Source organism: Atta cephalotes (assembly GCF_000143395.1).
Source record: "Atta cephalotes unplaced genomic scaffold scaffold00024, whole genome shotgun sequence".
In the NCBI taxonomy this organism is placed as follows: Eukaryota; Metazoa; Arthropoda; class Insecta; order Hymenoptera; family Formicidae; genus Atta; species Atta cephalotes.
In genome coordinates, this window is record NW_012130088.1 from 4,481,894 (window position 1) to 4,493,845 (window position 11,952).

Genomic DNA, 11,952 nt, shown 5'->3' on the forward strand with positions numbered 1-11,952 from the left:
GTAATAACTTCGTATAGCATACATTATACGAAGTTATACGATGTGATTTGAAGGGGGAGGGAGGGAAGAAGTTAGTGACCTTAAATTTAGTACCTTAGAAGGATATATATATATATATATATATATATATACACACAGAGTGTCTAATAATTAATGATAAAACTTCCGCTTAGTGGCAGCATGGACTAAACTGAGTCGAAAAATCCTCATTTTGCAATTTTGATAATAATAATTGATAATAGTTAACAAGATATTAATTACTAAAAATTGCCGAATATTGGTCTTTAATAATTTTTTACTCAAATACTATCAATTTTAGAAGAACAGCAAAAAATAAAAATTATTTATTTTCTTCTCATAGAGCTCTAAGAATGTTTTCGGAATTTTTTATCAACTTTTTAGTATTGTATTTTTTTATCGGCAATTATTTTTACCAACATGAGAAAATACGGTATTAAAATTTCTGAAAAAATTCTTTTTTCGCAATAAGAAAAAAGGGAAATTTTACAAGAAAAAAAAAATAATTTTTGTCTTTTGTTGTTTTGTTGTAAAGTTGATAATACTTGAGTAAAAAATTATTAAAAACTAATATTCGGTGATATTTAGTAATTGATTTTGTTAATTATATTTATTAATTGATATTTAGTAATTGATCTTGTTAACTATAATGAAAATTGTAAAATGGTAAAGAATTTTTTGACTCAGTTTAGTCTTTGTGCTTTATCTCTATACGAGAATTTTATCGTTACTTATCAAACATCTTGTATATAAATATACAAGGTGTTCAGTTTAAAACTTCCACACGATTTTTCAGACATTTTTGACAGTTAAAAAGAAGATTGAAGACTGAGTATTCATCTGTTTTATTAGGCTAACATACGATAAAAGAATTTTAAAATCTATTTTCATTAAAAAATCAAAGTCATTTAAAATTTTTTAAATAGATACAATTTTTAAATAAATACAATTTTTTTCTCATAACATTGTAAAAGTCTACAAGACAAATTTAAATCACTATCGAAATGTCAATAAAACATATAAATATTCATCTTTTAACTTTTTTTTTAACTCGAAAATACCTATTTGAAAAATCGTGCGGTCCATTACGCTATATATACAGGATGGATAGTAATTCTGTCCACTTAGAATATTTCCGTTACTTTTAAAAATACGAAATAATTTATTGAAATTGTATATATTGTCGATATAGTGTCATATTATAATAACCATGCACACAGAAATTTGCTCAAAATTATCGTTTATGATATTTTTAATGTTATGTGATGCTACTATGATACGCCATCTTATGACGTATATTATATTCTGCATTTTGTTGCACATATATGTCAACTACATGTTTGATATCCATATATTTAAATATGTACAATATACCTGCTACATATTACATACGTATTTTGTCTTTGATATGCGCAATATATCTGCTATTTATTACATATATATTAAGGAGGTTGTAAGGCAAATGCAATATATTAAGAATTATTTGAAAAAATTACAGATATTCTAAATTGCATTTAAAAGTAATACAAAAAAATTCGAGATAGTTTACCATCTAAAAAAAGTTTCTATAAAAAATAATATTTTTTTACAATTTAGAATAAAAAAATATATATAAAATATAGGACTCCTTATAATTATGAAATATTTAAGGGGGCTAATTTAAAGTCAGCGCGGTAAGAAGTTACGCAATTTATACTTATATATTAATAATATTGTATATTAAAAGCTATTTGAATGTTTCAGTTATCGGTTTTAGCCATCTTCAGCAAATATATAATTAATATACTAGCAGAAAATATCTTCTTATCTTTGAAAATGTAAGATGTTATCAACCTTCTATCTAGTCGGAAAGTAAGAAAAGCACAAACATCGTACAAAGAAGTTGCCTGTCTTCTTGGTTAACAAGTAATTGCGTTCTAATAATGTTAAATTAAGAGTTAAAATTATATAAAAATAATGTTGAAATTATACAAAGAAAATGCTTACCTCAATCTTCATATAATACTACAATTAAGTATAATTCAGAAATCATAAATATAAAACAACAAACAAATGATTTCAATCTTCAAAAAGACACAGATGGTTTAGATCGTACATATAATGACATTCTTAATAAATATAAATAAATATAGATTTAACTTACACAATGACAACATCGTTCTATGCCCTTTCAGTCTTAAAAATATCTTGTTTATTACATTCTTAGACATGAAACAGTTATAAACATTCGATACATTTTGACGATTTCTAAGTTTCATCACAACATGTTTTATACAAATCTTTTTCATGTATTGTATTATACTTAATTGTATTATATGGAGATTGAGATAAGCACTTTCTTTGTACAATTTCAACGTTATTTTTACGTAATTTTAACTCTTAATTTAACATTATTAAAACGCAATCACTTGTTAATCAAGAAGGCAATTTCTTTGTGCGATGTTTGTGCTTTCCTCACTTTCTGATTAGATAGAAAGTTGATAACATATTTTCAAATATAAGGAGATATTCTCTGCTAGTATATTAATTATGTATTGCTGAAGATGGCTAAAACCGATAGCCGAAACATTCAAACTAATATCTTTTAATACACACTATTAATGATTATATAAGTATAAATTGCGCATTTCTTACCGCGCTGACTCCAAATTAGTCCCCTTAAATCTATTATTTTACAATATTTTTTCAATTCGTACTCTAATAGAAATATATGAAAATGTATTATAAAATAATGATAAAAATCTCTTTTTTATAAATACTTTATGAATTCAAAAATATTTATGTAAAATTACATTGAGATGCAAACATTAAGTGTTCAGTAAATAAACAAAAATTTATTTGTTATAAATTAAGTGAATCTCAATAAACTTTGCATAAGTCATTTTTACAATAGTAAGTAATTTTTACATAGTACTTAAAATATTTATATAAAAAAATGTATATTTTTGTTATTATTATTAAAATTTTTATTTATAATAATAAAACTAATATCAAATAAAATAAATAATCTATAAAAATGTTGCTCAGTAAAAACAGAATGTTATGAACAACTTTCACATGTATATAGTTTGTTTAATGCGTAAATATTAATATGTATTTTATGCCCTTACAACCTCCTTAAGGTATATATTTCGACTCGGATATTTCACATTCGTTGCGTTAATTATATATTTAATATGAATTAATATTATATTTGATATGAAATGAAACGCAATGTAAATGCAATATAGATACGTATTTAATATATATTTGCAATGAAAAATGTTGTGCGGATATACATATAGGACGGTTCTTATACAATACAATAACAAATAAAAATCGATTTTATTTATTTTAAGCTGAATAAACGCAATTTTAATTTGTTTAAAAAATTGTTGTCCACATTATTCCAAGACATAATAGATTTTTAAATGTTATTTAAGACGTTATAGTACTGTATATTGCCATATTATGAATTATGTTGAAAATATTTTTAAGCAATTTTCATAAAGTTGAACATATTGTATTCAGCAATATTTTCAATTTTAAAGTTATAGTAATTTCACAATCTATGATAAATAAATTAATTGATAATATACAGAATAGATATAATATTATAAAGCTCACGATAGCCCAATTAAATATTAATAATGTATTATGTTATAATTGCATTTTTATTGATTTAAATTTCTGTAATATCATAAACAAATGAAATGAGTAAAATACGTTTTAAAAAAATTATTTCTTTTATATATTATGTTTTTCACAATAAATCTTCTTACATGTATGTTATTGTTTCTTTAAAAATAGCATTTATATCTTCAAAAGATAAAATATAAAAATCACGTATTTTTCTTTTTTTTGGCTAGTTACTAGCATATACTTTATTTTGTATGTGTATGTGGGTATTAGTAGTTCGCATGTGTACTTACATACATTCATAGAATTTATTCGCTTAAAAGTTTATTAATTTTTGCGTCACGACAGGACCCTCAGGACTTATCTTTTTCTGCTTAATTTTTAATTATTTTGATGAATTTTTTAACATTAAGTATCGGTTTTTTGTTTTCATAGAATCCATAAAATATTAATAGAATATTTCAAAAAAGTAGTAAAAAAGTAGTAAAAAAAAGACAATCATAAATTTTTATTTGCCATAATTACTATAACTGAACAAGTAATCAAAATTTATGCTTTTTTGGAAAAAAAATGCATTTTCTATTAAATTATCAATATTAATTATTTAGGCATTCATTCAAAACATTCTAAAATATTTTTTCAGAATTTTTCAAATTTTTTCATTGTATTGTTTTTTTTATTAAAAACTTTTTGAAAAATAAAAAACCATATTTTTCTACTTAAATCCAAATAAATAATTCAAATATCTCCTGTAATTGTGTTCTAAAGGGTTTTTGGATTATTGAATTAAGACAAAATTTCCAAATTTTAAAATCGAAAATAGCGGAATTGATAACGATATGGATAAAAAATGAATAAAGAAATAATCTTATTATTTAAAAATTTTTGGATATTTTAATAGCTGCATCTGAATCTGAAGCGAAGATTTTCAAACATCGAAAATAGCAACATTGAAATGAAAGATAAAATGAAAGATAAAAGACAGACTTCACAGCTGACTCGACTACTCATAGCGGACAAATCACTGCCGTTGCCACTGCGCTGATCGCGTACGTAAGGCTTAGGAGCATCCCAATATCAGAAAAATATTGGAATCGTATCTTCTATTATTATTAGAATCTATTTTTTATGAAATAATTTATTTTTATAAATAATAGAATAACTAAATATTTCACTCAAAGTTATTTGAATTATTGATCTGCTATATTGGATCAGCCATTTTGATTAAAAAATTTTGATTTTTGATTTGTAATCAGTGGCCCGAAAAACCCCCGGGTATAAAGTTAAAAAAAAATTTTGATACAAAAATTCGTAATACAAAGAGTTAATATCTTTACATTCTACTTTACTTTTTTGTATACAACAAGATGATTTTACAACGATTTACATATGTATTAATTTTGAGATAATGCAAAACTTCACGATTAATTTATCGATTTGCGAATATTTTGTCATGTCGGCGTGCCGACGTGCTGGTTTCTAATAACCTACGAAACTCACTTTCAATTTTTAACCGCGATGTTAACTGCTACAAGATCATGTGACATAACAGATGCCGAATTAATATAGTTGCGTAATCATTCGAGTTAAAAATATTTAAATAAAGATTGTCAAATGCGCATTTTTATATGTGTTGTTTGTTATTTATTACATATATTCTGAAATCGTTAAATATTCTTTCCAAAATAGATTTAAATTTTAGTCAATTTGATAAATCGTTAAGTATTCTTTCCAAAATAGATTTAAATTTTAGTCAACTTGATAAATTTTTTGTAAAAGTTGAATCTTTGATTTTTACATCCTTCAGCCCCTGCATACATTGTAATATAATTAAATTTAAAAACATCCGTTGAAACTATTTAATTCTACCGACACGATCCATTTGAGATCTGATGTACATAATAATAATGTATATATTGGAAAAATAGTTCAAATTAAAAAAAAATTAATTATTTAGTATGAATTACTTATTAAAGTGCTTATAAACTGAATTAAAAAAATTTTTTCAACATGATTCCAATAAAATCAAGTCTGAAAATCTTAAACAGAATCCGCTTTAATAGAATTTTAATTTGGAGATTCTTACTCTTTCGAGTTTTCAAATTAAATAATTTATTGATTATAATTCCATTTTTGTTTCATCAATGTGACTATATGTTTTTAGTTATAGTCTCTTAGTTGATGTAATTACAATTTTCTAATCGCAATTACATTAATCAAGAGACTATAATTAAAAAGACATACTCATATTTATGGAATAGAAACGTCTGCAATTAACAGCAGACATCTCATTGAAGCAACTAATGTAATTAATAAAAATCTGATAGTTTGTTATTGACAAATGAAGAGAAAAGATGGCAATGAATTTATTTCTTGAAAATTTCTTTATTAGATTTCTGAAATCATATCAATATGCGCGCAGAATAAGCTCATGTTTCGCATGCTGCGATTACAATCAACGAGCAATAAATCGTAAATTTTTCTTACACGATGAAGGCAGACGGTAAATATTCCAGTCTTGCTGCAGAATTAATTGACTTTCACTATATAAATCTTCTTACCATCGATGTATTGTATTGTATTTTCCATTGCATGTTTCTAATATGGATCATTAAATCTGATTTTTGCCTTAATTATCTTAATAATACTATAATTATAAAAAATAGATTGAAAGAAATAGAATCGCAAATTCGTATCGCGAGATGACCAATATACATTATTCATACTCTTCCGAATTTTCAAATTAAAATTTTATTGATTATAATTCCATTTCTGTTCCACAAATGTGACTATATATTTTTAATTATAGTCTCTTAGTTGATGTAATTACAATTTTCTAATTACAATTATATTAACCAAGAGCCACTATAATTAAAAATAGTCATATTTATGGAATAGAAACATCTATAATCAATAGCAGACATCTCATTGAAGCAACTCATATAAATATCAATCTAACATATTATATAACATTTATATTACTAGGCAAGTGTGCGTTGCTCGCGTACTAACTTTCAATGTAAAGAACGTCTGTAGATGATATGGCCAATGTATGCCAACATTAGCACATAAATATCATATATGACATATATAATTATCCATATTGAAAGTAGTCAACATTTAGCGAATGTGTGCAAAGTTGGCTTATACATTGGCCATACTGTCTATAGGCGCCTTTAAATACAAAAAGTATACAAATATATAAGTATTTAAGGCAGATTTACGCAGATTAATCACAATAATCGAATTTTTATGAGAACAGTTGTCAGAACATCTTGTGTTCATTACTCTCACAGTATGAAATGAGCAAAGCGAGAAAATCAATCGAATCGTGGAAAAGAGGCAATAATTCAATTATTGCGATTTAACTCGCAAATTTTATTATAGGAAGAAGAGAAAGAATATTTTATAACATTTAATTTATTGAACTAAATTTTGAATGAAATTAAAAATTAACTCATCATAAAATTATATTTTATTCTCAAATAATTTAATTTTATTAAAAATGAAAATTATTTAATAAAAATAGATATATAATACAAAATAAGATTACATACGAAAAGGTTTAATCATATAATAACTCAAAATACATTGCAACAAATTTTGATCTATTTTTTATTTTTCAACAAGTAATGAGTATTTCTTACACTGAGGGATCTTTACACTGAGAAAAAGAATATAATTTTTTAAAAATTTCATCATTTTTCCATTTTTTATAAATTCTGTTTTGAATTAATAGAATAATTTTGTAATATAACTATAGATATAATTATAAGGAATTTAAATATGTTTTATAATATGAAAATAAATGATAATATGAAATCCCTTTTATTGTTAACAATTTTAAATGATATATTAAAATAATAAAATTTATTAGTAACATTTAATGTTAAAACATTACATTAATATGCAACATTTCTGTTTCTTAACATTTGAATAATTCTTATGTATCTATATTATTTTATTTCGTAAAATAAAAAAGGAAAGTTGTAAATTGTAAATTTGTAGAATAAATTTTCAAAAATAAAATTTTTCATTTCTTAAAATCTATGATGAAACTTTTTTAACTTTATTTTCTTTTTTAGTAGCTACAAATATATAAAAACCATTCAAATATTGAGAAAAACAGAAACGTTGTAACACGATATAACAAAAAATGAAACATATTCTTATTTATTGATCATTGTTCCACACGAAAAATTGAGTTTATAGTCATATAAGCAGAAGTACGAGAAGAAAAACAAATATTTAAAAAAAATGATTTAGACACAAAAATACACACCTGTGTTTACACAATGCAAGACACACTTTGCGGAAAGTAGTGTCTTAGCAGTACTATGGTCGTCGGTATACTGAATGGAATGCGTTGCTTCGACTGTGCCTTCACCTCGAAATGATCGTCGAATCAGCGAGACGCAGGTCGTTGCGAAAATCACATGCATGTATCCAAGATCCTCATATTCTCGCATGTACGTTACACACTACTTGTATCGCCCGCAAATGAATGTACGGCATGAAAATAATTCTCCATTGATAAGTCAATACTTATAAGAATTTTATTGATAGTAACAGAATATACACAATGAATGTACACAAAATTCTTTATGAAATATTTTATAAAATAAAATAATTTAACTGTAATATTCAAACATTGATGCATGAGATATTTTTCCATAATATACGTTTGACATTTTATGTAATTAATTTATATGATATCAACATATATAGTACTTGTATTATCTTAAATTAAATATTTATGATATAAAGAAAACATCTTATAATTTCAAAAACTTAAAATTTGTTATTCCAAAATTATTTATAGTTATACGAAATTAACAGTTCTATTTACTGAAATTTAATACCATCAATATGATTCGAACGAGGGACACTATTTTTTAAAAATAATTCATATTTTTTAATAAGTTTAATAGATATCTATTATATGGTGTGCGGCAACATTATGTAATGACCATGTACACGCAGATAGAGTGCAAATCAGTGTATCTTTTACAAAAATAAGTAGCAAAATAATATTTCTTATACAAATTTTTTGTTTTCAAAACAATTGATTTTTTAAAAATCCATTATTATTTACTTTTATTTACTTTTTGAAACAAGGTACAAGAAAGGCATTAAATAAAGGTGTACTTCCTTTCAGGTCTAAACTTTTTTGAAAAATGGGATATACAGGATGTCCCAGAACAAACATTTGTCCTTAAAATCATATTCCTGACTTATTGCTAAAACGATTCTTCCGTTATCAAAATTTTTCCGATACTTAGTTTTTAAATTATAAGGAAAAATATTTAATGAATTACGGAACGGAATTTCGGAAGGTAAGCAGAGGTAGCGCAACTCATCATTTGATACGGGTGCTCACTGCGATCAATTACTACGCGAGACGCGTAATACGATGGTACACGTGAACAAGCAAGATACATATATTTTGTGTTTGTATTTGTAATACAAAATACAAAATGTCAATCTTAGTAACTACTCTAAATGAACTATGAGTAGATTACATTACAAAGCCGTTATTCACGTCTAGATGGCTCTAGCTGTATATGCTACGCTCTAAGGTACTACCCAATCAGAAATAATTTCGAAAAGATATCATTTCGATGTCGAAAATAAAAATCGAAAGTTTTCGAAATTTCTATTGATTTCGACGAATTTTTGGCTCCAATTTTGATTAATTTTCGAATTGGAAATAAAATCTTGGATTAATTTAGTCAGCACACAAATATACTATTAATGTCACTAGTATCATTAATGCAATAGGTAAATTCGACAAGTAGTGTGACTAATAGCGTAATAGTGGTGGAAAAAATTTCATTAATTAAAGTTTCATTGAAATTTTATTGTGAAAATAAATATTATTGATTAGCATCATATTTCAGAGGATACACGACAAAATTATAATAAAAAAAAAATTTACTTTATGAATTTGAGAACTAATTTTATGATGCACATATGCGCGGTCCTCATCCGAATCTGAACATCCATATATTATGCTTTATTTCTGTGATCGTACGAGAACTGCTCCTTTGAAGAATACCTATAATATAATGCTAATGGATGTATAATTGTAACATATCTGTTCAAAGATGATGTGAAAGAGGTGTACACATAAAAAAATTATAATTAATATTAAATATAGTAATGTACAAATGATGATATCTATGATAATAACTTGTTTTTAATAATACTGTAAAATATTGGGAGTACAAATAAGTTTCCGTTTTTTATCAAAAATTAAGCATTTATTATGAAAGAACGGTACATAATGTTTTATTCAAAGTAATGGCCATCGCTAGCCTCTACTTTTTCCCATCTTTTTGGTAGCATATGGATACCGTGTCGGAAAAACGCTTTATCTTTTGGCTATCCAATCATCGATATATTACAATATAATTTTTGGTATCTTCATATGATGTGAAGTGCTGCTCAGACAGGCTATGCGTCATCGATCGGAACAAGTGGTAGTCGGAAGGAGCAATGTCTGGAGAATACGGCGGGTGGGATAGAATTTCCCATTTGAGTGTTTCTAAGTAGGTTTTGACCAGCGCCGCAACATGTGGTCGAGCATTATCATGCAGGAGAATAATTTTGTCATACCTGGAGTAGTAGTGGGTGCGTTTTTCCTTGAGTGCTCGGCTCAATCTCATCAATTGTGTTCGGTAGAGAACCCCAGTAATGGTCTCGTTCGGTTTGAGCAACTCATAATACACGACACCAAGCTGATTCCACCAAATACACAACATTTTTTTTTCCATGAATATTCGGCTTGGCTATCGATGTTGGCCAGGTGGTCCCCATGATTTCCTCTTCTTTGGGTTATAGTAGTGGATCCATTTTTCATCACCAATGACTATACGATGCAAAAAACTCTTTCGTTTATGCCTAGCAAGCAGCATTTCACATGTGAAAAATCGAAAAATCGAAAAACGTTTCAACGTTTCTGGACTTCAGTTCATATGGAACCCAATTCCTTTGCTTTTGAATCATTCCCAATGATTTCAAACGATAATTGTTTGTTGAGTCACTCTTAATGTAAGTGCAAGTTCTTTTTGCGTTTGGCACGAATCTTCATCCAATAATGCTTCCAATTTCGCGTCTTCATACACTTTCGACCTCTCGCTACGTTCTTTGTTTTCAACGTCAAATTCATCGTTCTTAAACTTTTGAAACCACTCTCGACAATTTCTCTCGCTTAAGGCAGCATCACCATATGCTTCTACAAGCAATCTATGAGCTTCAGCTGCAGATTTCTTCAAATTAAAGAAGTAAATCAAAAGTTCCCGCAAATGACGCTTATTCGGCTCAAAACTCGACATTTTCGTACAAAAAAAAATATATGATGCTGATATAAAATCGCTAATATTTCAATGTTATGTTGCCGGATGTCTTACAATATATCGTTTTACATCAAATAATTTTAACTATAGTTTATTAGTGGCGCCGTCTTTTGCAAACGGCGGAAACGTATTTGTACTCCCAATTTTATTATTTTTATTAGCTGAAATAATACTAATTGCTCTAAATAGTGTGTGTGTGTGTGTGTGTGTGTGTGTGTGTGTGTGTGTGTATTTATTACTCTAATAAATTTTTATACCAAATATTATAATTATTGAAAGTAGTTCTACATTACGTCATATAGTACTACAATATAACACTACTGTCAGCATGGATGGACACTATTGCGTATCAGTAGTAATACTGTAATAGCAGTGACACTAGTAGTATTTTTATACTTCCAATGATATTGAAACTTGTATAATAGACCAACATTTAAATTTCATTAATTTAAAAATTGAGACCGTTTCGATATCGATTCGATTTAGAATTAATCTATAATAGCTAAACTTAGAGTCGATGATATTTTTTCTTGATTTTCTATTCATTTATGAGGGACAGCTAATAGATTATCAGTATTTATGGTAAGAGACATTATTCCTTGAAATTCCTCAATACAAAAGTGATATATATATATATTAAGATTATATTAAATAAACTACGAAGTACAAATAAAAGTAATGTTATTCAGCAGGAGTAGAAATACAAAATAAGAACAAAATAAGAACAAAAACTCTAGAAGAAAAGATATAGACTTTATCAATAGTTGTCAAAAATTTCTGATTATAAAAAAATATATATAAAATAATATATAAAAATATATATATAATATATAAAAAAATTTCATAATTTTCTAAAAAGTTATAAAATTATTTATAAATTCTGAAAAATTTTGAGAAAGCTTTTATGATTAGAACGATATTGCAATTGTCAAAATAAAATCGAAAAAAATGTCGATTT